At 38.5% G+C, this 26,841-nt stretch overlaps 19 non-coding genes across 19 annotated transcripts; all 19 read right to left on the reverse strand.

Moving 5' to 3' along the window:
• Window positions 1-1,059: 1,059 nt before the first annotated feature.
• On the reverse strand, window positions 1,060-1,131 carry TRNAY-GUA (transfer RNA tyrosine (anticodon GUA)). Its single transcript has one exon. It is a non-coding gene; the product is annotated as a tRNA-Tyr (tRNA).
• A 997-nt stretch (window positions 1,132-2,128) lies between these two features.
• TRNAC-GCA (transfer RNA cysteine (anticodon GCA)) lies at window positions 2,129-2,200 on the reverse strand. The gene has a single exon. It is a non-coding gene; the product is annotated as a tRNA-Cys (tRNA).
• Window positions 2,201-3,208: 1,008 nt separating this feature from the next.
• Window positions 3,209-3,280, reverse strand: TRNAC-GCA (transfer RNA cysteine (anticodon GCA)). The gene has a single exon. It is a non-coding gene; the product is annotated as a tRNA-Cys (tRNA).
• Window positions 3,281-5,356: 2,076 nt separating this feature from the next.
• On the reverse strand, window positions 5,357-5,428 carry TRNAY-GUA (transfer RNA tyrosine (anticodon GUA)). Its single transcript has one exon. It is a non-coding gene; the product is annotated as a tRNA-Tyr (tRNA).
• Window positions 5,429-6,425: 997 nt separating this feature from the next.
• TRNAC-GCA (transfer RNA cysteine (anticodon GCA)) lies at window positions 6,426-6,497 on the reverse strand. The gene has a single exon. It is a non-coding gene; the product is annotated as a tRNA-Cys (tRNA).
• A 1,008-nt stretch (window positions 6,498-7,505) lies between these two features.
• TRNAC-GCA (transfer RNA cysteine (anticodon GCA)) lies at window positions 7,506-7,577 on the reverse strand. The gene has a single exon. It is a non-coding gene; the product is annotated as a tRNA-Cys (tRNA).
• Window positions 7,578-8,573: 996 nt separating this feature from the next.
• Window positions 8,574-8,645, reverse strand: TRNAC-GCA (transfer RNA cysteine (anticodon GCA)). Its single transcript has one exon. It is a non-coding gene; the product is annotated as a tRNA-Cys (tRNA).
• A 1,008-nt stretch (window positions 8,646-9,653) lies between these two features.
• TRNAC-GCA (transfer RNA cysteine (anticodon GCA)) lies at window positions 9,654-9,725 on the reverse strand. The gene has a single exon. It is a non-coding gene; the product is annotated as a tRNA-Cys (tRNA).
• Window positions 9,726-10,722: 997 nt separating this feature from the next.
• On the reverse strand, window positions 10,723-10,794 carry TRNAC-GCA (transfer RNA cysteine (anticodon GCA)). Its single transcript has one exon. It is a non-coding gene; the product is annotated as a tRNA-Cys (tRNA).
• Window positions 10,795-11,802: 1,008 nt separating this feature from the next.
• TRNAC-GCA (transfer RNA cysteine (anticodon GCA)) lies at window positions 11,803-11,874 on the reverse strand. The gene has a single exon. It is a non-coding gene; the product is annotated as a tRNA-Cys (tRNA).
• Window positions 11,875-13,951: 2,077 nt separating this feature from the next.
• On the reverse strand, window positions 13,952-14,023 carry TRNAY-GUA (transfer RNA tyrosine (anticodon GUA)). The gene has a single exon. It is a non-coding gene; the product is annotated as a tRNA-Tyr (tRNA).
• Window positions 14,024-15,020: 997 nt separating this feature from the next.
• TRNAC-GCA (transfer RNA cysteine (anticodon GCA)) lies at window positions 15,021-15,092 on the reverse strand. The gene has a single exon. It is a non-coding gene; the product is annotated as a tRNA-Cys (tRNA).
• Window positions 15,093-16,100: 1,008 nt separating this feature from the next.
• TRNAC-GCA (transfer RNA cysteine (anticodon GCA)) lies at window positions 16,101-16,172 on the reverse strand. Its single transcript has one exon. It is a non-coding gene; the product is annotated as a tRNA-Cys (tRNA).
• A 2,077-nt stretch (window positions 16,173-18,249) lies between these two features.
• Window positions 18,250-18,321, reverse strand: TRNAY-GUA (transfer RNA tyrosine (anticodon GUA)). Its single transcript has one exon. It is a non-coding gene; the product is annotated as a tRNA-Tyr (tRNA).
• A 2,075-nt stretch (window positions 18,322-20,396) lies between these two features.
• Window positions 20,397-20,468, reverse strand: TRNAY-GUA (transfer RNA tyrosine (anticodon GUA)). Its single transcript has one exon. It is a non-coding gene; the product is annotated as a tRNA-Tyr (tRNA).
• A 997-nt stretch (window positions 20,469-21,465) lies between these two features.
• Window positions 21,466-21,537, reverse strand: TRNAC-GCA (transfer RNA cysteine (anticodon GCA)). Its single transcript has one exon. It is a non-coding gene; the product is annotated as a tRNA-Cys (tRNA).
• Window positions 21,538-22,545: 1,008 nt separating this feature from the next.
• TRNAC-GCA (transfer RNA cysteine (anticodon GCA)) lies at window positions 22,546-22,617 on the reverse strand. Its single transcript has one exon. It is a non-coding gene; the product is annotated as a tRNA-Cys (tRNA).
• A 996-nt stretch (window positions 22,618-23,613) lies between these two features.
• TRNAC-GCA (transfer RNA cysteine (anticodon GCA)) lies at window positions 23,614-23,685 on the reverse strand. The gene has a single exon. It is a non-coding gene; the product is annotated as a tRNA-Cys (tRNA).
• A 2,077-nt stretch (window positions 23,686-25,762) lies between these two features.
• TRNAC-GCA (transfer RNA cysteine (anticodon GCA)) lies at window positions 25,763-25,834 on the reverse strand. The gene has a single exon. It is a non-coding gene; the product is annotated as a tRNA-Cys (tRNA).
• Window positions 25,835-26,841: the final 1,007 nt, after the last annotated feature.

The following is a 26,841-nucleotide window of genomic DNA, read 5'->3' on the forward strand; positions in this document are numbered from 1 at the left end:
CAGGGACCTCTTGATCTGCAGTCAAATGCTCTACCACTGAGCTATATCCCCAACTGTTTTCAAAGATCAGAATGACAATATAACAGTACATCATGAAAGAGTGAGAGGCTCAAGCTCAGTTGGGCCACAAAGTACGAGCTTGAAACTGTGGAAAAGGAGAAGTAGTTCTTAATATTATTAATTAAAGGAAAACAGGATCATTTAAAAAACAAAATGTATATGTTTAATTGTTATTTTATTTGAATAGGCAGTGGTCCATAGGACCAATATCTGTAATTAAAATGTTTGTTTTGAAACATTCTCAAAGAGGAACAGGTTTTTACGAGACTACTTATCTTTGTGGAATGATTACCACAATCACTGATATGGTGGTGAAGTATGATTGTTTTGGGCCAAATTACGGTGAAAAAACATTTCTACATACCACTACAATTTGGTATTTGAAGGTACAATCAAACACCCATTTCATGTACCTTCGATTTAATACATCAGAAAAAGCAATTTTGTGTTCGCAAATGGCCTGGTTTCTCAGACCAGCCTGCTTGCACCTGCAACTAGGGTTCATACATCTTGTACGTGGGCAGCGTTTTTTAGTAGAAAGTAAATAGATTATGCATTGCACAAAAATGAAGTGCTTCAAACAAACACATACTTTGTATGCACAGAGAAGAGGTGGAATACATGTAAGACTGAGGACACAGGTTAAATGAGGAATAGATTGACTGCATTTCTGCCCACTTTTCTATGCAATTTCTGTAGTGCGATCAAAGAAAGCACCAAACTGTAAAACAAAGTTGTCAATTGCTTTCATAGTCCATTCCCTTTGTTTGGTGCTGTGAAAGGAAGAGCCAGATTCCAAAATAAATCAATGCTTTTTCAGACATTTCCCATACGAAATACCGAGCCCTGTATAAAAATGCATTTACTCTCAGGTTTTGAGCAGTGACATTGTAATGCTATTAAAGTGTAAGATCCAAGCGAACACTGACTCTGTCAATGATGATCCAAAGGGGTTTTATGAAAAGTCCCAGCTACAAACACAAGAACCAAAACAGGCCAAGGGGACACCTGGATTTGAACCAGGGACCTCTTGATCTACAGTCAAATGCTCTACCACTGAGCTATATCCCCACCTGTGTGTGAGAGTCGGAATGAAAATATATCAGCACCTCATGAAAGAGTGTGAGCATCATGCTCAGTTGGGACGGAAAGTACAAGCTTGAAACTGTGGAACAGGAGAAGTAGTTCTTAATATTATTTATTGAAGGAAAACGGGATCGTTTAAAAAAAATATTTATATGTTTCATTGTTATTTTATTTGAACAGGCAGTGGTCCATAGGACCAATGCCTGTACATAAAATGCTTGTTTTGAAACATTCTCAAAGGGGAAGAGGTTTTTACGGGACGCCTTATCCTTTCGCGGATTGGTTACCACAATCACCAAGATGGTGGTGAAGTATGATTGTTTTGGGCCAAATGATGGACGAAAAACACTTCTACATACCACTGCAATTTGGTATTTGGAAGGTACACCCAAACGTCCCTTTCAAGTACCATCAATTTAATATATCAGAAAAGGCCATTTTGTGTTCGAAAATGGCCTGAGTCTTCGAGCCAGCCTTTTTTCATCTGCAACGAGGGTTCATACATTTTGCACGTAGGCAGAGGTTTTAAGGAGAAATTAAATAGTTTCTACGTTGCACAAGAATGAAGTGCTTTAAACAAACACATATTTTGTATGCACAGAGGAGAGGAGGAATATATGTAAGACTGAGGACACAGGTTAAATGAGAAATAGATTGACTGCAGCGCTGCCGAGTATACTATGCCATTTCTTTAGTGCGCTACAAGGAAGCACCAAACTGTATAACAAAGTTTTCAATTGTTTTCATAGTGATTCTCTTTGCTTGAAGCTGTGAAAGGAAGAGCCGGATTCCAAAATAAATCAATGATTTTTCAGAAAGTTCCCACGCCCTGTGTAAAAATGCATTTATTCCCAGGTTTTGAGCAGTGACACTGTAATGCTAATAAAGTATAAGATCCAACTGAACACTGACTCTGTCAATGGTGATCCATAGGGACTTTATGAAAGATCCCAGCTACAAACACCAAAACCAAAATAGGTTTAGGGGACACCCGGATTTGAACCAGGGACCTCTTGATCTGCAGTCAAATGCTCTACCACTGAGCTATATCCCCAACTGTTTTCAAAGATCAGAATGACAATATATCAGTACATCATGAAAGAGTGAGAGGCTCAAGCTCAGTTGGGCCACAAAGTACGAGCTTGAAACTGTGGAAAAGGAGAAGTAGTTCTTAATATTATTAATTAAAGGAAAACAGGATCATTTAAAAAACAAAATGTATATGTTTAATTGTTATTTTATTTGAATAGGCAGTGGTCCATAGGACCAATATCTCTAATTAAAATGTTTGTTTTGAAACATTCTCAAAGGGGAAGAGGTTTTTACGAGACTACTTATCTTTGTGGATTGATTACCACAATCACTGATATGGTGGTGAAGTATGATTGTTTTGGGCCAAATTACGGTGAAAAAACATTTCTGCATACCACTACAATTTGGTATTTGAAGGTACAACCAAACACCCCTTTCATGTACCTTCGATTTAATACATCAGAAAAAGCTATTTTGTGTTCGCAAATGGCCTGGTTTCTCAGACCAGCCTGCTTGCACCTGCAACTAGGGTTCGTACATCTTGTACGTGGGCAGCGTATTTTAGTAGAAAGTAAATAGATTATGCATTGCACAAAAATGAAGTGCTTCAAACAAACACATACTTTGTATGCACAGAGAAGAGGTGGAATACATGTAAGACTGAGGACACAGGTTAAATGAGGAATAGATTGACTGCATTGCTGCCCACTTTTCTATGCAATTTCTGTAGTGCGATTGAAGGAAGCACTAAACTGTAAAACAAAGTTGCCAATTGCTTTCATAGTCCATTCCCTTTGTTTGGTGCTGTGAAAGGAAGAGCCAGATTCCAAAATAAATCAATTCTTTTTCAGACATTTCCCATACGGAATACCGAGCCCTGTATAAAAATGCATTTACTCTCAGGTTTTGAGCAGTGACATTGTAATGCTGTTAAAGTGTAAGATCCAAGCGAACACTGACTCTGTCAATGATGATCCAAAGGGGTTTTATGAAAAGTCCCAGCTACAAACACAAGAACCAAAACAGGCCAAGGGGACACCTGGATTTGAACCAGGGACCTCTTGATCTGCAGTCAAATGCTCTACCACTGAGCTATATCCCCACCTGTTTGTGAGAGTCGGAATGAAAATATATCAGTACCTCATGAAAGAGTGTGAGCATCATGCTCAGTTGGGCCGGAAAGTACAAGCTTGAAACTGTGGAACAGGAGAAGTAGTTCTTAATATTATTTATTGAAGGAAAACGGGATCGTTTAAAAAAAATATTTATATGTTTCATTGTTATTTTATTTGAACAGGCAGTGGTCCATAGGACCAATGCCTGTACATAAAATGCTTGTTTTGAAACATTCTCAAAGGGAAAGAGGTTTTTACGGGACGCCTTATCCTTTCGCGGATTGGTTACCACAATCACCGAGATGGTGGTGAAGTATGATTGTTTTGGGCCAAATGATGGACGAAAAACATTTCTACATACCACTGCAATTTGGTATTTGGAAGGTACACCCAAACGTCCCTTTCAAGTACCATCAATTTAATATATCAGAAAAGGCCATTTTGTGTTCGAAAATGGCCTGAGTCTTCGAGCCAGCCTTTTTTCATCTGCAACGAGGGTTCATACATCTTGCACGTAGGCAGAGGTTTTAAGGAGAAATTAAATAGTTTCTACGTTGCACAAGAATGAATGCTTTAAACAAACACATATTTTGTATGCACAGAGGAGAGGAGGAATATATGTAAGACTGAGGACACAGGTTAAATGAGAAATAGATTGACTGCAGTGCTGCCGAGTATACTATGCCATTTCTTTAGTGCGCTACAAGGAAGCACCAAACTGTATAACAAAGTTTTCAATTGTTTTCATAGTGATTCTCTTTGCTTGAAGCTGTGAAAGGAAGAGCCGGATTCCAAAATAAATCAATGATGTTTCAGAAAGTTCCCACGCCCTGTGTAAAAATGCATTTATTCCCAGGTTTTGAGCAGTGACACTGTAATGCTAATAAAGTATAAGATCCAACTGAACACTGACTCTGTCAATGGTCATCCAAAGGGACTTTATGAAAGATCCTAGCTACAAACACCAGAACCAAAATAGGTTTAGGGGACACACGGATTTGAACCAGGGACCTCTTGATCTGCAGTCAAATGCTCTACCACTGAGCTATATCCCCAACTGTTTTCAAAGATCAGAATGACAATATAACAGTACATCATGAAAGAGTGAGAGGCTCAAGCTCAGTTGGGCCACAAAGTACGAGCTTGAAACTGTGGAAAAGGAGAAGTAGTTCTTAATATTATTAATTAAAGGAAAACAGGATCATTTAAAAAACAAAATGTATATGTTTAATTGTTATTTTATTTGAATAGGCAGTGGTCCATAGGACCAATATCTGTAATTAAAATGTTTGTTTTGAAACATTCTCAAAGAGGAACAGGTTTTTACGAGACTACTTATCTTTGTGGAATGATTACCACAATCACTGATATGGTGGTGAAGTATGATTGTTTTGGGCCAAATTACGGTGAAAAAACATTTCTACATACCACTACAATTTGGTATTTGAAGGTACAACCAAACACCCATTTCATGTACCTTCGATTTAATACATCAGAAAAAGCAATTTTGTGTTCGCAAATGGCCTGGTTTCTCAGACCAGCCTGCTTGCACCTGCAACTAGGGTTCATACATCTTGTACGTGGGCAGCGTTTTTTAGTAGAAAGTAAATAGATTATGCATTGCACAAAAATGAAGTGCTTCAAACAAACACATACTTTGTATGCACAGAGAAGAGGTGGAATACATGTAAGACTGAGGACACAGGTTAAATGAGGAATAGATTGACTGCATTTCTGCCCACTTTTCTATGCAATTTCTGTAGTGCGATCGAAGAAAGCACCAAACTGTAAAACAAAGTTGTCAATTGCTTTCATAGTCCATTCCCTTTGTTTGGTGCTGTGAAAGGAAGAGCCAGATTCCAAAATAAATCAATGCTTTTTCAGACATTTCCCATACGAAATACCGAGCCCTGTATAAAAATGCATTTACTCTCAGGTTTTGAGCAGTGACATTGTAATGCTATTAAAGTGTAAGATCCAAGCGAACACTGACTCTGTCAATGATGATCCAAAGGGGTTTTATGAAAAGTCCCAGCTACAAACACAAGAACCAAAACAGGCCAAGGGGACACCTGGATTTGAACCAGGGACCTCTTGATCTACAGTCAAATGCTCTACCACTGAGCTATATCCCCACCTGTTTGTGAGAGTCGGAATGAAAATATATCAGCACCTCATGAAAGAGTGTGAGCATCATGCTCAGTTGGGCCGGAAAGTACAAGCTTGAAACTGTGGAACAGGAGAAGTAGTTCTTAATATTATTTATTGAAGGAAAACGGGATCGTTTAAAAAAAATATTTATATGTTTCATTGTTATTTTATTTGAACAGGCAGTGGTCCATAGGACCAATGCCTGTACATAAAATGCTTGTTTTTAAACATTCTCAAAGGGGAAGAGGTTTTTACGGGACGCCTTATCCTTTCGCGGATTGGTTACCACAATCACCAAGATGGTGGTGAAGTATGATTGTTTTGGGCCAAATGATGGACGAAAAACACTTCTACATACCACTGCAATTTGGTATTTGGAAGGTACACCCAAACGTCCCTTTCAAGTACCATCAATTTAATATATCAGAAAAGGCCATTTTGTGTTCGAAAATGGCCTGAGTCTTCGAGCCAGCCTTTTTTCATCTGCAACGAGGGTTCATACATTTTGCACGTAGGCAGAGGTTTTAAGGAGAAATTAAATAGTTTCTACGTTGCACAAGAATGAAGTGCTTTAAACAAACACATATTTTGTATGCACAGAGGAGAGGAGGAATATATGTAAGACTGAGGACACAGGTTAAATGAGAAATAGATTGACTGCAGCGCTGCCGAGTATACTATGCCATTTCTGTAGTGCGCTACAAGGAAGCACCAAACTGTATAACAAAGTTTTCAATTGTTTTCATAGTGATTCTCTTTGCTTGAAGCTGTGAAAGGAAGAGCCGGATTCCAAAATAAATCAATGATGTTTCAGAAAGTTCCCACGCCCTGTGTAAAAATGCATTTATTCCCAGGTTTTGAGCAGTGACACTGTAATGCTAATAAAGTATAAGATCCAACTGAACACTGACTCTGTCAATGGTGATCCATAGGGACTTTATGAAAGATCCCAGCTACAAACACCAAAACCAAAATAGGTTTAGGGGACACCCGGATTTGAACCAGGGACCTCTTGATCTGCAGTCAAATGCTCTACCACTGAGCTATATCCCCAACTGTTTTCAAAGATCAGAATGACAATATATCAGTACATCATGAAAGAGTGAGAGGCTCAAGCTCAGTTGGGCCACAAAGTACGAGCTTGAAACTGTGGAAAAGGAGAAGTAGTTCTTAATATTATTAATTAAAGGAAAACAGGATCATTTAAAAAACAAAATGTATATGTTTAATTGTTATTTTATTTGAATAGGCAGTGGTCCATAGGACCAATATCTGTAATTAAAATGTTTGTTTTGAAACATTCTCAAAGGGGAAGAGGTTTTTACGAGACTACTTATCTTTGTGGATTGATTACCACAATCACTGATATGGTGGTGAAGTATGATTGTTTTGGGCCAAATTACGGTGAAAAAACATTTCTGCATACCACTACAATTTGGTATTTGAAGGTACAACCAAACACCCCTTTCATGTACCTTCGATTTAATACATCAGAAAAAGCTATTTTGTGTTCGCAAATGGCCTGGTTTCTCAGACCAGCCTGCTTGCACCTGCAACTAGGGTTCGTACATCTTGTACGTGGGCAGCGTATTTTAGTAGAAAGTAAATAGATTATGCATTGCACAAAAATGAAGTGCTTCAAACAAACACATACTTTGTATGCACAGAGAAGAGGTGGAATACATGTAAGACTGAGGACACAGGTTAAATGAGGAATAGATTGACTGCATTGCTGCCCACTTTTCTATGCAATTTCTGTAGTGCGATTGAAGGAAGCACTAAACTGTAAAACAAAGTTGCCAATTGCTTTCATAGTCCATTCCCTTTGTTTGGTGCTGTGAAAGGAAGAGCCAGATTCCAAAATAAATCAATTCTTTTTCAGACATTTCCCATACGGAATACCGAGCCCTGTATAAAAATGCATTTACTCTCAGGTTTTGAGCAGTGACATTGTAATGCTGTTAAAGTGTAAGATCCAAGCGAACACTGACTCTGTCAATGATGATCCAAAGGGGTTTTATGAAAAGTCCCAGCTACAAACACAAGAACCAAAACAGGCCAAGGGGACACCTGGATTTGAACCAGGGACCTCTTGATCTGCAGTCAAATGCTCTACCACTGAGCTATATCCCCACCTGTTTGTGAGAGTCGGAATGAAAATATATCAGTACCTCATGAAAGAGTGTGAGCATCATGCTCAGTTGGGCCGGAAAGTACAAGCTTGAAACTGTGGAACAGGAGAAGTAGTTCTTAATATTATTTATTGAAGGAAAACGGGATCGTTTAAAAAAAATATTTATATGTTTCATTGTTATTTTATTTGAACAGGCAGTGGTCCATAGGACCAATGCCTGTACATAAAATGCTTGTTTTGAAACATTCTCAAAGGGAAAGAGGTTTTTACGGGACGCCTTATCCTTTCGCGGATTGGTTACCACAATCACCGAGATGGTGGTGAAGTATGATTGTTTTGGGCCAAATGATGGACGAAAAACATTTCTACATACCACTGCAATTTGGTATTTGGAAGGTACACCCAAACGTCCCTTTCAAGTACCATCAATTTAATATATCAGAAAAGGCCATTTTGTGTTCGAAAATGGCCTGAGTCTTCGAGCCAGCCTTTTTTCATCTGCAACGAGGGTTCATACATCTTGCACGTAGGCAGAGGTTTTAAGGAGAAATTAAATAGTTTCTACGTTGCACAAGAATGAATGCTTTAAACAAACACATATTTTGTATGCACAGAGGAGAGGAGGAATATATGTAAGACTGAGGACACAGGTTAAATGAGAAATAGATTGACTGCAGCGCTGCCGAGTATACTATGCCATTTCTTTAGTGCGCTACAAGGAAGCACCAAACTGTATAACAAAGTTTTCAATTGTTTTCATAGTGATTCTCTTTGCTTGAAGCTGTGAAAGGAAGAGCCGGATTCCAAAATAAATCAATGATGTTTCAGAAAGTTCCCACGCCCTGTGTAAAAATGCATTTATTCCCAGGTTTTGAGCAGTGACACTGTAATGCTAATAAAGTATAAGATCCAACTGAACACTGACTCTGTCAATGGTGATCCATAGGGACTTTAGCAAAGATCCCAGCTACAAACACCAAAACCAAAATAGGTTTAGGGGACACCCGGATTTGAACCAGGGACCTCTTGATCTGCAGTCAAATGCTCTACCACTGAGCTATATCCCCAACTGTTTTCAAAGATCAGAATGACAATATATCAGTACATCATGAAAGAGTGAGAGGCTCAAGCTCAGTTGGGCCACAAAGTACGAGCTTGAAACTGTGGAAAAGGAGAAGTAGTTCTTAATATTATTAATTAAAGGAAAACAGGATCATTTAAAAAACAAAATGTATATGTTTAATTGTTATTTTATTTGAATAGGCAGTGGTCCATAGAACCAATATCTGTAATTAAAATGTTTGTTTTGAAACATTCTCAAAGGGGAAGAGGTTTTTACGAGACTACTTATCTTTGTGGATTGATTACCACAATCACTGATATGGTGGTGAAGTATGATTGTTTTGGGCCAAATTACGGTGAAAAAACATTTCTGCATACCACTACAATTTGGTATTTGAAGGTACATCCAAACACCCCTTTCATGTACCTTCGATTTAATACATCAGAAAAAGCAATTTTGTGTTCGCAAATGGCCTGGTTTCTCAGACCAGCCTGCTTGCACCTGCAACTAGGGTTCGTACATCTTGTACGTGGGCAGCTTATTTTAGTAGAAAGTAAATAGATTATGCATTGCACAAAAATGAAGTGCTTCAAACAAACACATACTTTGTATGCACAGAGAAGAGGTGGAATACATGTAAGACTGAGGACACAGGTTAAATGAGGAATAGATTGACTGCATTGCTGCCCACTTTTCTATGCAATTTCTGTAGTGCGATTGAAGGAAGCACTAAACTGTAAAACAAAGTTGCCAATTGCTTTCATAGTCCATTCCCTTTGTTTGGTGCTGTGAAAGGAAGAGCCAGATTCCAAAATAAATCAATGCTTTTTCCGACATTTCCCATACGGAATACCGAGCCCTGTATAAAAATGCATTTACTCTCAGGTTTTGAGCAGTGACATTGTAATGCTGTTAAAGTGTAAGATCCAAGCGAACACTGACTCTGTCAATGATGATCCAAAGGGGTTTTATGAAAAGTCCCAGCTACAAACACAAGAACCAAAACAGGGCATGGGGACACCTGGATTTGAACCAGGGACCTCTTGATCTGCAGTCAAATGCTCTACCACTGAGCTATATCCCCACCTGTTTGTGAGAGTCGGAATGAAAATATATCAGTACCTCATGAAAGAGTGTGAGCATCATGCTCAGTTGGGCCGGAAAGTACAAGCTTGAAACTGTGGAACAGGAGAAGTAGTTCTTAATATTATTTATTGAAGGAAAACGGGATCGTTTACAAAAAATATTTATATGTTTCATTGTTATTTTATTTGAACAGGCAGTGGTCCATAGGACCAATGCCTGTACATAAAATGCTTGTTTTGAAACATTCTCAAAGGGGAAGAGGTTTTTACGGGACGCCTTATCCTTTCGCGGATTGGTTACCACAATCACCGAGATGGTGGTGAAGTATGATTGTTTTGGGCCAAATGATGGACGAAAAACATTTCTACATACCACTGCAATTTGGTATTTGGAAGGTACACCCAAACGTCCCTTTCAAGTACCATCAATTTAATATATCAGAAAAGGCCATTTTGTGTTCGAAAATGGCCTGAGTCTTCGAGCCAGCCTTTTTTCATCTGCAACGAGGGTTCATACATTTTGCACGTAGGCAGAGGTTTTAAGGAGAAATTAAATAGTTTCTACGTTGCACAAGAATGAAGTGCTTTAAACAAACACATATTTTGTATGCACAGAGGAGAGGAGGAATATATGTAAGACTGAGGACACAGGTTAAATGAGAAATAGATTGACTGCAGCGCTGCCGAGTATACTATGCCATTTCTTTAGTGCGCTACAAGGAAGCACCAAACTGTATAACAAAGTTTTCAATTGTTTTCATAGTGATTCTCTTTTCTTGAAGCTGTGAAAGGAAGAGCCGGATTCCAAAATAAATCAATGATGTTTCAGAAAGTTCCCACGCCCTGTGTAAAAATGCATTTATTACCAGGTTTTGAGCAGTGACACTGTAATGCTAATAAAGTATAAGATCCAACTGAACACTGACTCTGTCAATGGTGATCCATAGGGACTTTATGAAAGATCCCAGCTACAAACACCAAAACCAAAATAGGTTTAGGGGACACCCGGATTTGAACCAGGGACCTCTTGATCTGCAGTCAAATGCTCTACCACTGAGCTATATCCCCAACTGTTTTCAAAGATCAGAATGACAATATATCAGTACATCATGAAAGAGTGAGAGGCTCAAGCTCAGTTGGGCCACAAAGTACGAGCTTGAAACTGTGGAAAAGGAGAAGTAGTTCTTAATATTATTAATTAAAGGAAAACAGGATCATTTAAAAAACAAAATGTATATGTTTAATTGTTATTTTATTTGAATAGGCAGTGGTCCATAAGACCAATATCTCTAATTAAAATGTTTGTTTTGAAACATTCTCAAAGGGGAAGAGGTTTTTACGAGACTACTTATCTTTGTGGAATGATTACCACAATCACTGATATGGTGGTGAAGTATGATTGTTTTGGGCCAAATTACGGTGAAAAAACATTTCTGCATACCACTACAATTTGGTATTTGAAGGTACAACCAAACACCCCTTTCATGTACCTTCGATTTAATACATCAGAAAAAGCTATTTTGTGTTCGCAAATGGCCTGGTTTCTCAGACCAGCCTGCTTGCACCTGCAACTAGGGTTCGTACATCTTGTACGTGGGCAGCTTATTTTAGTAGAAAGTAAATAGATTATGCATTGCACAAAAATGAAGTGCTTCAAACAAACACATACTTTGTATGCACAGAGAAGAGGTGGAATACATGTAAGACTGAGGACACAGGTTAAATGAGGAATAGATTGACTGCATTGCTGCCCACTTTTCTATGCAATTTCTGTAGTGCGATTGAAGGAAGCACTAAACTGTAAAACAAAGTTGCCAATTGCTTTCATAGTCCATTCCCTATGTTTGGTGCTGTGAAAGGAAGAGCCAGATTCCAAAATAAATCAATGCTTTTTCAGACATTTCCCATACGGAATACCGAGCCCTGTATAAAAATGCATTTACTCTCAGGTTTTGAGCAGTGACATTGTAATGCTGTTAAAGTGTAAGATCCAAGCGAACACTGACTCTGTCAATGATGATCCAAAGGGGTTTTATGAAAAGTCCCAGCTTCAAACACAAGAACCAAAACAGGCCAAGGGGACACCTGGATTTGAACCAGGGACCTCTTGATCTGCAGTCAAATGCTCTACCACTGAGCTATATCCCCACCTGTTTGTGAGAGTCGGAATGAAAATATATCAGTACCTCATGAAAGAGTGTGAGCATCATGCTCAGTTGGGCCGGAAAGTACAAGCTTGAAACTGTGGAACAGGAGAAGTAGTTCTTAATATTATTTATTGAAGGAAAACGGGATCGTTTAAAATTTTTTTTTATATGTTTCATTGTTATTTTATTTGAACAGGCAGTGGTCCATAGGACCAATGCCTGTACATAAAATGCTTGTTTTGAAACATTCTCAAAGGGGAAGAGGTTTTTACGGGACGCCTTATCCTTTCGCGGATTGGTTACCACAATCACCGAGATGGTGGTGAAGTATGATTGTTTTGGGCCAAATGATGGACGAAAAACATTTCTACATACCACTGCAATTTGGTATTTGGAAGGTACACCCAAACGTCCCTTTCAAGTACCATCAATTTAATATATCAGAAAAGGCCATTTTGTGTTCGAAAATGGCCTGAGTCTTCGAGCCAGCCTTTTTTCATCTGCAACGAGGGTTCATACATTTTGCACGAAGGCAGAGGTTTTAAGGAGAAATTAAATAGTTTCTACGTTGCACAAGAATGAAGTGCTTTAAACAAACACATATTTTGTATGCACAGAGGAGAGGAGGAATATATGTAAGACTGAGGACACATGTTAAATGAGAAATAGATTGACTGCAGCGCTGCCGAGTATACTATGCCATTTCTTTAGTGCGCTACAAGGAAGCACCAAACTGTATAACAAAGTTTTCAATTGTTTTCATAGTGATTCTCTTTGCTTGAAGCTGTGAAAGGAAGAGCCGGATTCCAAAATAAATCAATGATGTTTCAGAAAGTTCCCACGCCCTGTGTAAAAATGCATTTATTCCCAGGTTTTGAGCAGTGACACTGTAATGCTAATAAAGTATAAGATCCAACTGAACACTGACTCTGTCAATGGTCATCCAAAGGGACTTTATGAAAGATCCTAACTACAAACACCAGAACCAAAATAGGTTTAGGGGACACACGGATTTGAACCAGGGACCTCTTGATCTGCAGTCAAATGCTCTACCACTGAGCTATATCCCCAACTGTTTTCAAAGATCAGAATGACAATATAACAGTACATCATGAAAGAGTGAGAGGCTCAAGCTCAGTTCGGCCACAAAGTACGAGCTTGAAACTGTGGAAAAGGAGAAGTAGTTCTTAATATTATTAATTAAAGGAAAACAGGATCATTTAAAAAACAAAATGTATATGTTTAATTGTTATTTTATTTGAATAGGCAGTGGTCCATAGGACCAATATCTGTAATTAAAATGTTTGTTTTGAAACATTCTCAAAGAGGAACAGGTTTTTACGAGACTACTTATCTTTGTGGAATGATTACCACAATCACTGATATGGTGGTGAAGTATGATTGTTTTGGGCCAAATTACAGTGAAAAAACATTTCTACATACCACTACAATTTGGTATTTGAAGGTACAACCAAACACCCATTTCATGTACCTTCGATTTAATACATCAGAAAAAGCAATTTTGTGTTCGCAAATGGCCTGGTTTCTCAGACCAGCCTGCTTGCACCTGCAACTAGGGTTCATACATCTTGTACGTGGGCAGCGTTTTTTAGTAGAAAGTAAATAGATTATGCATTGCACAAAAATGAAGTGCTTCAAACAAACACATACTTTGTATGCACAGAGAAGAGGTGGAATACATGTAAGACTGAGGACACAGGTTAAATGAGGAATAGATTGACTGCATTTCTGCCCACTTTTCTATGCAATTTCTGTAGTGCGATCGAAGGAAGCACCAAACTGTAAAACAAAGTTGTCAATTGCTTTCATAGTCCATTCCCTTTGTTTGGTGCTGTGAAAGGAAGAGCCAGATTCCAAAATAAATCAATGCTTTTTCAGACATTTCCCATACGAAATACCGAGCCCTGTATAAAAATGCATTTACTCTCAGGTTTTGAGCAGTGACATTGTAATGCTATTAAAGTGTAAGATCCAAGCGAACACTGACTCTGTCAATGATGATCCAAAGGGGTTTTATGAAAAGTCCCAGCTACAAACACAAGAACCAAAACAGGCCAAGGGGACACCTGGATTTGAACCAGGGACCTCTTGATCTACAGTCAAATGCTCTACCACTGAGCTATATCCCCACCTGTTTGTGAGAGTCGGAATGAAAATATATCAGCACCTCATGAAAGAGTGTGAGCATCATGCTCAGTTGGGCCGGAAAGTACAAGCTTGAAATTGTGGAACAGGAGAAGTAGTTCTTAATAATATTTATTGAAGGAAAACGGGATCGTTTAAAAAAAATATTTATATGTTTCATTGTTATTTTATTTGAACAGGCAGTGGTCCATAGGACCAATGCCTGTACATAAAATGCTTGTTTTGAAACATTCTCAAAGGGGAAGAGGTTTTTACGGGACGCCTTATCCTTTCGCGGATTGGTTACCACAATCACCAAGATGGTGGTGAAGTATGATTGTTTTGGGCCAAATGATGGACGAAAAACACTTCTACATACCACTGCAATTTGGTATTTGGAAGGTACACCCAAACGTCCCTTTCAAGTACCATCAATTTAATATATCAGAAAAGGCCATTTTGTGTTCGAAAATGGCCTGAGTCTTCGAGCCAGCCTTTTTTCATCTGCAACGAGGGTTCATACATTTTGCACGTAGGCAGAGGTTTTAAGGAGAAATTAAATAGTTTCTACGTTGCACAAGAATGAAGTGCTTTAAACAAACACATATTTTGTATGCACAGAGGAGAGGAGGAATATATGTAAGACTGAGGACACAGGTTAAATGAGAAATAGATTGACTGCAGCACTGCCGGGTATACTATGCCATTTCTTTAGTGCGCTACAAGGAAGCACCAAACTGTATAACAAAGTTTTCAATTGTTTTCATAGTGATTCTCTTTGCTTGAAGCTGTGAAAGGAAGAGCCGGATTCCAAAATAAATCAATGATGTTTCAGAAAGTTCCCACGCCCTGTGTAAAAATGCATTTATTCCCAGGTTTTGAGCAGTGACACTGTAATGCTAATAAAGTATAAGATCCAACTGAACACTGACTCTGTCAATGGTGATCCATAGGGACTTTATGAAAGATCCCAGCTACAAACACCAACACCAAAATAGGTTTAGGGGACACCCGGATTTGAACCAGGGACCTCTTGATCTGCAGTCAAATGCTCTACCACTGAGCTATATCCCCAACTGTTTTCAAAGATCAGAATGACAATATATCAGTACATCATGAAAGAGTGAGAGGCTCAAGCTCAGTTGGGCCACAAAGTACGAGCTTGAAACTGTGGAAAAGGAGAAGTAGTTCTTAATATTATTAATTAAAGGAAAACAGGATCATTTAAAAAACAAAATGTATATGTTTAATTGTTATTTTATTTGAATAGGCAGTGGTCCATAGGACCAATATCTCTAATTAAAATGTTTGTTTTGAAACATTCTCAAAGGGGAAGAGGTTTTTACGAGACTACTTATCTTTGTGGAATGATTACCACAATCACTGATATGGTGGTGAAGTATGATTGTTTTGGGCCAAATTACGGTGAAAAAACATTTCTGCATACCACTACAATTTGGTATTTGAAGGTACAACCAAACACCCCTTTCATGTACCTTCGATTTAATACATCAGAAAAAGCTATTTTGTGTTCGCAAATGGCCTGGTTTCTCAGACCAGCCTGCTTGCACCTGCAACTAGGGTTCGTACATCTTGTACGTGGGCAGCTTATTTTAGTAGAAAGTAAATAGATTATGCATTGCACAAAAATGAAGTGCTTCAAACAAACACATACTTTGTATGCACAGAGAAGAGGTGGAATACATGTAAGACTGAGGACACAGGTTAAATGAGGAATAGATTGACTGCATTGCTGCCCACTTTTCTATGCAATTTCTGTAGTGCGATTGAAGGAAGCACTAAACTGTAAAACAAAGTTGCCAATTGCTTTCATAGTCCATTCCCTATGTTTGGTGCTGTGAAAGGAAGAGCCAGATTCCAAAATAAATCAATGCTTTTTCAGACATTTCCCATACGGAATACCGAGCCCTGTATAAAAATGCATTTACTCTCAGGTTTTGAGCAGTGACATTGTAATGCTGTTAAAGTGTAAGATCCAAGCGAACACTGACTCTGTCAATGATGATCCAAAGGGGTTTTATGAAAAGTCCCAGCTTCAAACACAAGAACCAAAACAGGCCAAGGGGACACCTGGATTTGAACCAGGGACCTCTTGATCTGCAGTCAAATGCTCTACCACTGAGCTATATCCCCACCTGTTTGTGAGAGTCGGAATGAAAATATATCAGTACCTCATGAAAGAGTGTGAGCATCATGCTCAGTTGGGCCGGAAAGTACAAGCTTGAAACTGTGGAACAGGAGAAGTAGTTCTTAATATTATTTATTGAAGGAAAACGGGATCGTTTAAAAAAAATATTTATATGTTTCATTGTTATTTTATTTGAACAGGCAGTGGTCCATAGGACCAATGCCTGTACATAAAATGCTTGTTTTGAAACATTCTCAAAGGGGAAGAGGTTTTTACGGGACGCCTTATCCTTTCGCGGATTGGTTACCACAATCACCGAGATGGTGGTGAAGTATGATTGTTTTGGGCCAAATGATGGACGAAAAACATTTCTACATACCACTGCAATTTGGTATTTGGAAGGTACACCCAAACGTCCCTTTCAAGTACCATCAATTTAATATATCAGAAAAGGCCATTTTGTGTTCGAAAATGGCCTGAGTCTTCGAGCCAGCCTTTTTTCATCTGCAACGAGGGTTCATACATTTTGCACGAAGGCAGAGGTTTTAAGGAGAAATTAAATAGTTTCTACGTTGCACAAGAATGAAGTGCTTTAAACAAACACATATTTTGTATGCACAGAGGAGAGGAGGAATATATGTAAGACTGAGGACACATGTTAAATGAGAAATAGATTGACTGCAGCGCTGCCGAGTATACTATGCCATTTCTTTAGTGCGCTACAAGGAAGCACCAAACTGTATAACAAAGTTTTCAATTGTTTTCATAGTGATTCTCTTTGCTTGAAGCTGTGAAAGGAAGAGCCGGATTCCAAAATAAATCAATGATGTTTCAGAAAGTTCCCACGCCCTGTGTAAAAATGCATTTATTCCCAGGTTTTGAGCAGTGACACTGTAATGCTAATAAAGTTTAAGATCCAACTGAACACTGACTCTGTCAATGGTCATCCAAAGAGACTTTATGAAAGATCCTAACTACAAACACCAGAACCAAAATAGGTTTAGGGGACACACGGATTTGAACCAGGGACCTCTTGATCTGCAGTCAAATGCTCTACCAATGAGCTATATCCCCAACTGTTTTCAAAGATCAGAATGACAATATAACAGTACATCATGAAAGAGTGAGAGGCTCAAGCTCAGTTCGGCCACAAAGTACGAGCTTGAAACTGTGGAAAAGGAGAAGTAGTTCTTAATATTATTAATTAAAGGAAAACAGGATCATTTAAAAAACAAAATGTATATGTTTAATTGTTATTTTATTTGAATAGGCAGTGGTCCATAGGACCAATATCTGTAATTAAAATGTTTGTTTTGAAACATTCTCAAAGAGGAACAGGTTTTTACGAGACTACTTATCTTTGTGGAATGATTACCACAATCACTGATATGGTGGTGAAGTATGATTGTTTTGGGCCAAATTACAGTGAAAAAACATTTCTACATACCACTACAATTTGGTATTTGAAGGTACAACCAAACACCCATTTCATGTACCTTCGATTTAATACATCAGAAAAAGCAATTTTGTGTTCGCAAATGGCCTGGTTTCTCAGACCAGCCTGCTTGCACCTGCAACTAGGGTTCATACATCTTGTACGTGGGCAGCGTTTTTTAGTAGAAAGTAAATAGATTATGCATTGCACAAAAATGAAGTGCTTCAAACAAACACATACTTTGTATGCACAGAGAAGAGGTGGAATACATGTAAGACTGAGGACACAGGTTAAATGAGGAATAGATTGACTGCATTTCTGCCCACTTTTCTATGCAATTTCTGTAGTGCGATCGAAGGAAGCACCAAACTGTAAAACAAAGTTGTCAATTGCTTTCATAGTCCATTCCCTTTGTTTGGTGCTGTGAAAGGAAGAGCCAGATTCCAAAATAAATCAATGCTTTTTCAGACATTTCCCATACGATATACCGAGCCCTGTATAAAAATGCATTTACTCTCAGGTTTTGAGCAGTGACATTGTAATGCTATTAAAGTGTAAGATCCAAGCGAACACTGACTCTGTCAATGATGATCCAAAGGGGTTTTATGAAAAGTCCCAGCTACAAACACAAGAACCAAAACAGGCCAAGGGGACACCTGGATTTGAACCAGGGACCTCTTGATCTACAGTCAAATGCTCTACCACTGAGCTATATCCCCACCTGTTTGTGAGAGTCGGAATGAAAATATATCAGCACCTCATGAAAGAGTGTGAGCATCATGCTCAGTTGGGCCGGAAAGTACAAGCTTGAAATTGTGGAACAGGAGAAGTAGTTCTTAATAATATTTATTGAAGGAAAACGGGATCGTTTAAAAAAAATATTTATATGTTTCATTGTTATTTTATTTGAACAGGCAGTGGTCCATAGGACCAATGCCTGTACATAAAATGCTTGTTTTGAAACATTCTCAAAGGGGAAGAGGTTTTTACGGGACGCCTTATCCTTTCGCGGATTGGTTACCACAATCACAAAGATGGTGGTGAAGTATGATTGTTTTGGGCCAAATGATGGACGAAAAACACTTCTACATACCACTGCAATTTGGTATTTGGAAGGTACACCCAAACGTCCCTTTCAAGTACCATCAATTTAATATATCAGAAAAGGCCATTTTGTGTTCGAAAATGGCCTGAGTCTTCGAGCCAGCCTTTTTTCATCTGCAACGAGGGTTCATACATTTTGCACGTAGGCAGAGGTTTTAAGGAGAAATTAAATAGTTTCTACGTTGCACAAGAATGAAGTGCTTTAAACAAACACATATTTTGTATGCACAGAGGAGAGGAGGAATATATGTAAGACTGAGGACACAGGTTAAATGAGAAATAGATTGACTGCAGCACTGCCGGGTATAATGCCATTTCTTTAGTGCGCTACAAGGAAACACCAAACTGTATAACAAAGTTTTCAATTGTTTTCATAGTGATTCTCTTTGCTTGAAGCTGTGAAAGGAAGAGCCGGATTCCAAAATAAATCAATGATGTTTCAGAAAGTTCCCACGCCCTGTGTAAAAATGCATTTATTCCCAGGTTTTGAGCAGTGACACTGTAATGCTAATAAAGTATAAGATCCAACTGAACACTGACTCTGTCAATGGTCATCCAAAGAGACTTTATGAAAGATCCTAACTACAAACACCAGAACCAAAATAGGTTTAGGGGACACACGGATTTGAACCAGGGACCTCTTGATCTGCAGTCAAATGCTCTACCAATGAGCTATATCCCCAACTGTTTTCAAAGATCAGAATGACAATATAACAGTACATCATGAAAGAGTGAGAGGCTCAAGCTCAGTTCGGCCACAAAGTACGAGCTTGAAACTGTGGAAAAGGAGAAGTAGTTCTTAATATTATTAATTAAAGGAAAACAGGATCATTTAAAAAACAAAATGTATATGTTTAATTGTTATTTTATTTGAATAGGCAGTGGTCCATAGGACCAATATCTGTAATTAAAATGTTTGTTTTGAAACATTCTCAAAGAGGAACAGGTTTTTACGAGACTACTTATCTTTGTGGAATGATTACCACAATCACTGATATGGTGGTGAAGTATGATTGTTTTGGGCCAAATTACAGTGAAAAAACATTTCTACATACCACTACAATTTGGTATTTGAAGGTACAACCAAACACCCATTTCATGTACCTTCGATTTAATACATCAGAAAAAGCAATTTTGTGTTCGCAAATGGCCTGGTTTCTCAGACCAGCCTGCTTGCACCTGCAACTAGGGTTCATACATCTTGTACGTGGGCAGCGTTTTTTAGTAGAAAGTAAATAGATTATGCATTGCACAAAAATGAAGTGCTTCAAACAAACACATACTTTGTATGCACAGAGAAGAGGTGGAATACATGTAAGACTGAGGACACAGGTTAAATGAGGAATAGATTGACTGCATTTCTGCCCACTTTTCTATGCAATTTCTGTAGTGCGATCGAAGGAAGCACCAAACTGTAAAACAAAGTTGTCAATTGCTTTCATAGTCCATTCCCTTTGTTTGGTGCTGTGAAAGGAAGAGCCAGATTCCAAAATAAATCAATGCTTTTTCAGACATTTCCCATACGATATACCGAGCCCTGTATAAAAATGCATTTACTCTCAGGTTTTGAGCAGTGACATTGTAATGCTATTAAAGTGTAAGATCCAAGCGAACACTGACTCTGTCAATGATGATCCAAAGGGGTTTTATGAAAAGTCCCAGCTACAAACACAAGAACCAAAACAGGCCAAGGGGACACCTGGATTTGAACCAGGGACCTCTTGATCTACAGTCAAATGCTCTACCACTGAGCTATATCCCCACCTGTTTGTGAGAGTCGGAATGAAAATATATCAGCACCTCATGAAAGAGTGTGAGCATCATGCTCAGTTGGGCCGGAAAGTACAAGCTTGAAATTGTGGAACAGGAGAAGTAGTTCTTAATAATATTTATTGAAGGAAAACGGGATCGTTTAAAAAAAATATTTATATGTTTCATTGTTATTTTATTTGAACAGGCAGTGGTCCATAGGACCAATGCCTGTACATAAAATGCTTGTTTTGAAACATTCTCAAAGGGGAAGAGGTTTTTACGGGACGCCTTATCCTTTCGCGGATTGGTTACCACAATCACAAAGATGGTGGTGAAGTATGATTGTTTTGGGCCAAATGATGGACGAAAAACACTTCTACATACCACTGCAATTTGGTATTTGGAAGGTACACCCAAACGTCCCTTTCAAGTACCATCAATTTAATATATCAGAAAAGGCCATTTTGTGTTCGAAAATGGCCTGAGTCTTCGAGCCAGCCTTTTTTCATCTGCAACGAGGGTTCATACATTTTGCACGTAGGCAGAGGTTTTAAGGAGAAATTAAATAGTTTCTACGTTGCACAAGAATGAAGTGCTTTAAACAAACACATATTTTGTATGCACAGAGGAGAGGAGGAATATATGTAAGACTGAGGACACAGGTTAAATGAGAAATAGATTGACTGCAGCACTGCCGGGTATACTATGCCATTTCTTTAGTGCGCTACAAGGAAACACCAAACTGTATAACAAAGTTTTCAATTGTTTTCATAGTGATTCTCTTTGCTTGAAGCTGTGAAAGGAAGAGCCGGATTCCAAAATAAATCAATGATGTTTCAGAAAGTTCCCACGCCCTGTGTAAAAATGCATTTATTCCCAGGTTTTGAGCAGTGACACTGTAATGCTAATAAAGTATAAGATCCAACTGAACACTGACTCTGTCAATGGTGATCCATAGGGACTTTATGAAAGATCCCAGCTACAAACACCAAAACCAAAATAGGTTTAGGGGACACCCGGATTTGAACCAGGGACCTCTTGATCTGCAGTCAAATGCTCTACCACTGAGCTATATCCCCAACTGTTTTCAAAGATCAGAATGACAATATATCAGTACATCATGAAAGAGTGAGAGGCTCAAGCTCAGTTGGGCCACAAAGTACGAGCTTGAAACTGTGGAAAAGGAGAAGTAGTTCTTAATATTATTAATTAAAGGAAAACAGGATCATTTAAAAAACAAAATGTATATGTTTAATTGTTATTTTATTTGAATAGGCAGTGGTCCATAGGACCAATATCTCTAATTAAAATGTTTGTTTTGAAACATTCTCAAAGGGGAAGAGGTTTTTACGAGACTACTTATCTTTGTGGATTGATTACCACAATCACTGATATGGTGGTGAAGTATGATTGTTTTGGGCCAAATTACGGTGAAAAAACATTTCTGCATACCACTACAATTTGGTATTTGAAGGTACAACCAAACACCCCTTTCATGTACCTTCGATTTAATACATCAGAAAAAGCTATTTTGTGTTCGCAAATGGCCTGGTTTCTCAGACCAGCCTGCTTGCACCTGCAACTAGGGTTCGTACATCTTGTACGTGGGCAGCGTATTTTAGTAGAAAGTAAATAGATTATGCATTGCACAAAAATGAAGTGCTTCAAACAAACACATACTTTGTATGCACAGAGAAGAGGTGGAATACATGTAAGACTGAGGACACAGGTTAAATGAGGAATAGATTGACTGCATTGCTGCCCACTTTTCTATGCAATTTCTGTAGTGCGATTGAAGGAAGCACTAAACTGTAAAACAAAGTTGCCAATTGCTTTCATAGTCCATTCCCTTTGTTTGGTGCTGTGAAAGGAAGAGCCAGATTCCAAAATAAATCAATGCTTTTTCAGACATTTCCCATACGGAATACCGAGCCCTGTATAAAAATGCATTTACTCTCAGGTTTTGAGCAGTGACATTGTAATGCTGTTAAAGTGTAAGATCCAAGCGAACACTGACTCTGTCAATGATGATCCAAAGGGGTTTTATGAAAAGTCCCAGCTACAAACACAAGAACCAAAACAGGCCAAGGGGACACCTGGATTTGAACCAGGGACCTCTTGATCTGCAGTCAAATGCTCTACCACTGAGCTATATCCCCACCTGTTTGTGAGAGTCGGAATGAAAATATATCAGTACCTCATGAAAGAGTGTGAGCATCATGCTCAGTTGGGCCGGAAAGTACAAGCTTGAAACTGTGGAACAGGAGAAGTAGTTCTTAATATTATTTATTGAAGGAAAACGGGATCGTTTAAAAAAAATATTTATATGTTTCATTGTTATTTTATTTGAACAGGCAGTGGTCCATAGGACCAATGCCTGTACATAAAATGCTTGTTTTGAAACATTCTCAAAGGGAAAGAGGTTTTTACGGGACGCCTTATCCTTTCGCGGATTGGTTACCACAATCACCGAGATGGTGGTGAAGTATGATTGTTTTGGGCCAAATGATGGACGAAAAACATTTCTACATACCACTGCAATTTGGTATTTGGAAGGTACACCCAAACGTCCCTTTCAAGTACCATCAATTTAATATATCAGAAAAGGCCATTTTGTGTTCGAAAATGGCCTGAGTCTTCGAGCCAGCCTTTTTTCATCTGCAACGAGGGTTCATACATCTTGCACGTAGGCAGAGGTTTTAAGGAGAAATTAAATAGTTTCTACGTTGCACAAGAATGAATGCTTTAAACAAACACATATTTTGTATGCACAGAGGAGAGGAGGAATATATGTAAGACTGAGGACACAGGTTAAATGAGAAATAGATTGACTGCAGCGCTGCCGAGTATACTATGCCATTTCTTTAGTGCGCTACAAGGAAGCACCAAACTGTATAACAAAGTTTTCAATTGTTTTCATAGTGATTCTCTTTGCTTGAAGCTGTGAAAGGAAGAGCCGGATTCCAAAATAAATCAATGATGTTTCAGAAAGTTCCCACGCCCTGTGTAAAAATGCATTTATTCCCAGGTTTTGAGCAGTGACACTGTAATGCTAATAAAGTATAAGATCCAACTGAACACTGACTCTGTCAATGGTGATCCATAGGGACTTTAGCAAAGATCCCAGCTACAAACACCAAAACCAAAATAGGTTTAGGGGACACCCGGATTTGAACCAGGGACCTCTTGATCTGCAGTCAAATGCTCTACCACTGAGCTATATCCCCAACTGTTTTCAAAGATCAGAATGACAATATATCAGTACATCATGAAAGAGTGAGAGGCTCAAGCTCAGTTGGGCCACAAAGTACGAGCTTGAAACTGTGGAAAAGGAGAAGTAGTTCTTAATATTATTAATTAAAGGAAAACAGGATCATTTAAAAAACAAAATGTATATGTTTAATTGTTATTTTATTTGAATAGGCAGTGGTCCATAGGACCAATATCTGTAATTAAAATGTTTGTTTTGAAACATTCTCAAAGGGGAAGAGGTTTTTACGAGACTACTTATCTTTGTGGATTGATTACCACAATCACTGATATGGTGGTGAAGTATGATTGTTTTGGGCCAAATTACGGTGAAAAAACATTTCTGCATACCACTACAATTTGGTATTTGAAGGTACAACCAAACACCCCTTGCATGTACCTTCGATTTAATACATCAGAAAAAGCTATTTTGTGTTCGCAAATGGCCTGGTTTCTCAGACCAGCCTGCTTGCACCTGCAACTAGGGTTCGTACATCTTGTACGTGGGCAGCGTATTTTAGTAGAAAGTAAATAGATTATGCATTGCACAAAAATGAAGTGCTTCAAACAAACACATACTTTGTATGCACAGAGAAGAGGTGGAATACATGTAAGACTGAGGACACCGGTTAAATGAGGAATAGATTGACTGCATTGCTGCCCACTTTTCTTTGCAATTTCTGTAGTGCGATTGAAGGAAGCACTAAACTGTAAAACAAAGTTGCCAATTGCTTTCATAGTCCATTCCCTTTGTTTGGTGCTGTGAAAGGAAGAGCCAGATTCCAAAATAAATCAATGCTTTTTCAGACATTTCCCATACGGAATACCGAGCCCTGTATAAAAATGCATTTACTCTCAGGTTTTGAGCAGTGACATTGTAATGCTGTTAAAGTGTAAGATCCAAGCGAACACTGACTCTGTCAATGATTATCCAAAGGGGTTTTATGAAAAGTCCCAGCTACAAACACAAGAACCAAAACAGGCCAAGGGGACACCTGGATTTGAACCAGGGACCTCTTGCTCTGCAGTCAAATGCTCTACCACTGAGCTATATCCCCACCTGTTTGTGAGAGTCGGAATGAAAATATATCAGTACCTCATGAAAGAGTGTGAGCATTATGCTCAGTTGGGCCGGAAAGTACAAGCTTGAAACTGTGGAACAGGAGAAGTAGTTCTTAATATTATTTATTGAAGGAAAACGGGATCTTTTAAAAAAAATATTTATATGTTTCATTGTTATTTTATTTGAACAGGCAGTGGTCCATAGGACCAATGCCTGTACATAAAATGCTTGTTTTTAAACATTCTCAAAGGGGAAGAGGTTTTTACGGGACGCCTTATCCTTTCGCGGATTGTTTACCACAATCACCGAGATGGTGGTGAAGTATGATTGTTTTGGGCCAAATGATGGACGAAAAACATTTCTACATACCACTGCAATTTGGTATTTGGAAGGTACACCCAAACTTCCCTTTCAAGTACCATCAATTTAATATATCAGAAAAGGCCATTTTGTGTTCGAAAATGGCCTGAGTCTTCGAGCCAGCCTTTTTTCATCTGCAGCGAGGGTTCATACATTTTGCATGAAGGCAGAGGTTTTAAGGAGAAATTAAATAGTTTCTACGTTGCACAAGAATGAAGTGCTTTAAACAAACACATATTTTGTATGCACAGAGGAGAGGAGGAATATATGTAAGACTGAGGACACATGTTAAATGAGAAATAGATTGACTGCAGCGCTGCCGAGTATACTATGCCATTTCTTTAGTGCGCTACAAGGAAGCACCAAACTGTATAACAAAGTTTTCAATTGTTTTCATAGTCATTCTCTTTGTTTGAAGCTGTGAAAGGAAGAGCCGGATTCCAAAATAAATCAATGATGTTTCAGAAAGTTCCCACGCCCTGTGTAAAAATGCATTTATTCCCAGGTTTTGAGCAGTGACACTGTAATGCTAATAAAGTATAAGATCCAACTGAACACTGACTCTGTCAATGGTGATCCAAAGGGACTTTATGAAAGATCCTAGCTACAAACACCAGAACCAAAATAGGTTTAGGGGACACCCGGATTTGAACCAGGGACCTCTTGATCTGCAGTCAAATGCTCTACCACTGAGCTATATCCCCAACTGTTTTCAAAGATCAGAATGACAATATAACAGTACATCATGAAAGAGTGAGAGGCTCAAGCTCAGTTGGGCCACAAAGTACGAGCTTGAAACTGTGGAAAAGGAGAAGTAGTTCTTAATATTATTAATTAAAGGAAAACAGGATCATTTAAAAAACAAAATGTATATGTTTAATTGTTATTTTATTTGAATAGGCAGTGGTCCATAGGACCAATATCTGTAATTAAAATGTTTGTTTTGAAACATTCTCAAAGAGGAACAGGTTTTTACGAGACTACTTATCTTTGTGGAATGATTACCACAATCACTGATATGGTGGTGAAGTATGATTGTTTTGGGCCAAATTACGGTGAAAAAACATTTCTACATACCACTACAATTTGGTATTTGAAGGTACAACCAAACACCCATTTCATGTACCTTCGATTTAATACATCAGAAAAAGCAATTTTGTGTTCGCAAATGGCCTGGTTTCTCAGACCAGCCTGCTTGCACCTGCAACTAGGGTTCATACATCTTGTACGTGGGCAGCGTTTTTTAGTAGAAAGTAAATAGATTATGCATTGCACAAAAATGAAGTGCTTCAAACAAACACATACTTTGTATGCACAGAGAAGAGGTGGAATACATGTAAGACTGAGGACACAGGTTAAATGAGGAATAGATTGACTGCATTTCTGCCCACTTTTCTATGCAATTTCTGTAGTGCGATCGAAGGAAGCACCAAACTGTAAAACAAAGTTGTCAATTGCTTTCATAGTCCATTCCCTTTGTTTGGTGCTGTGAAAGGAAGAGCCAGATTCCAAAATAAATCAATGCTTTTTCAGACATTTCCCATACGAAATACCGAGCCCTGTATAAAAATGAATTTACTCTCAGGTTTTGAGCAGTGACATTGTAATGCTATTAAAGTGTAAGATCCAAGCGAACACTGACTCTGTCAATGATGATCCAAAGGGGTTTTATGAAAAGTTCCAGCTACAAACACAAGAACCAAAACAGGCC

The sequence above is a fragment of the Triturus cristatus genome, chromosome 4_1, assembly GCF_964204655.1.
Source record: "Triturus cristatus chromosome 4_1, aTriCri1.1, whole genome shotgun sequence".
Lineage (NCBI taxonomy): Eukaryota > Metazoa > Chordata > Amphibia > Caudata > Salamandridae > Triturus > Triturus cristatus.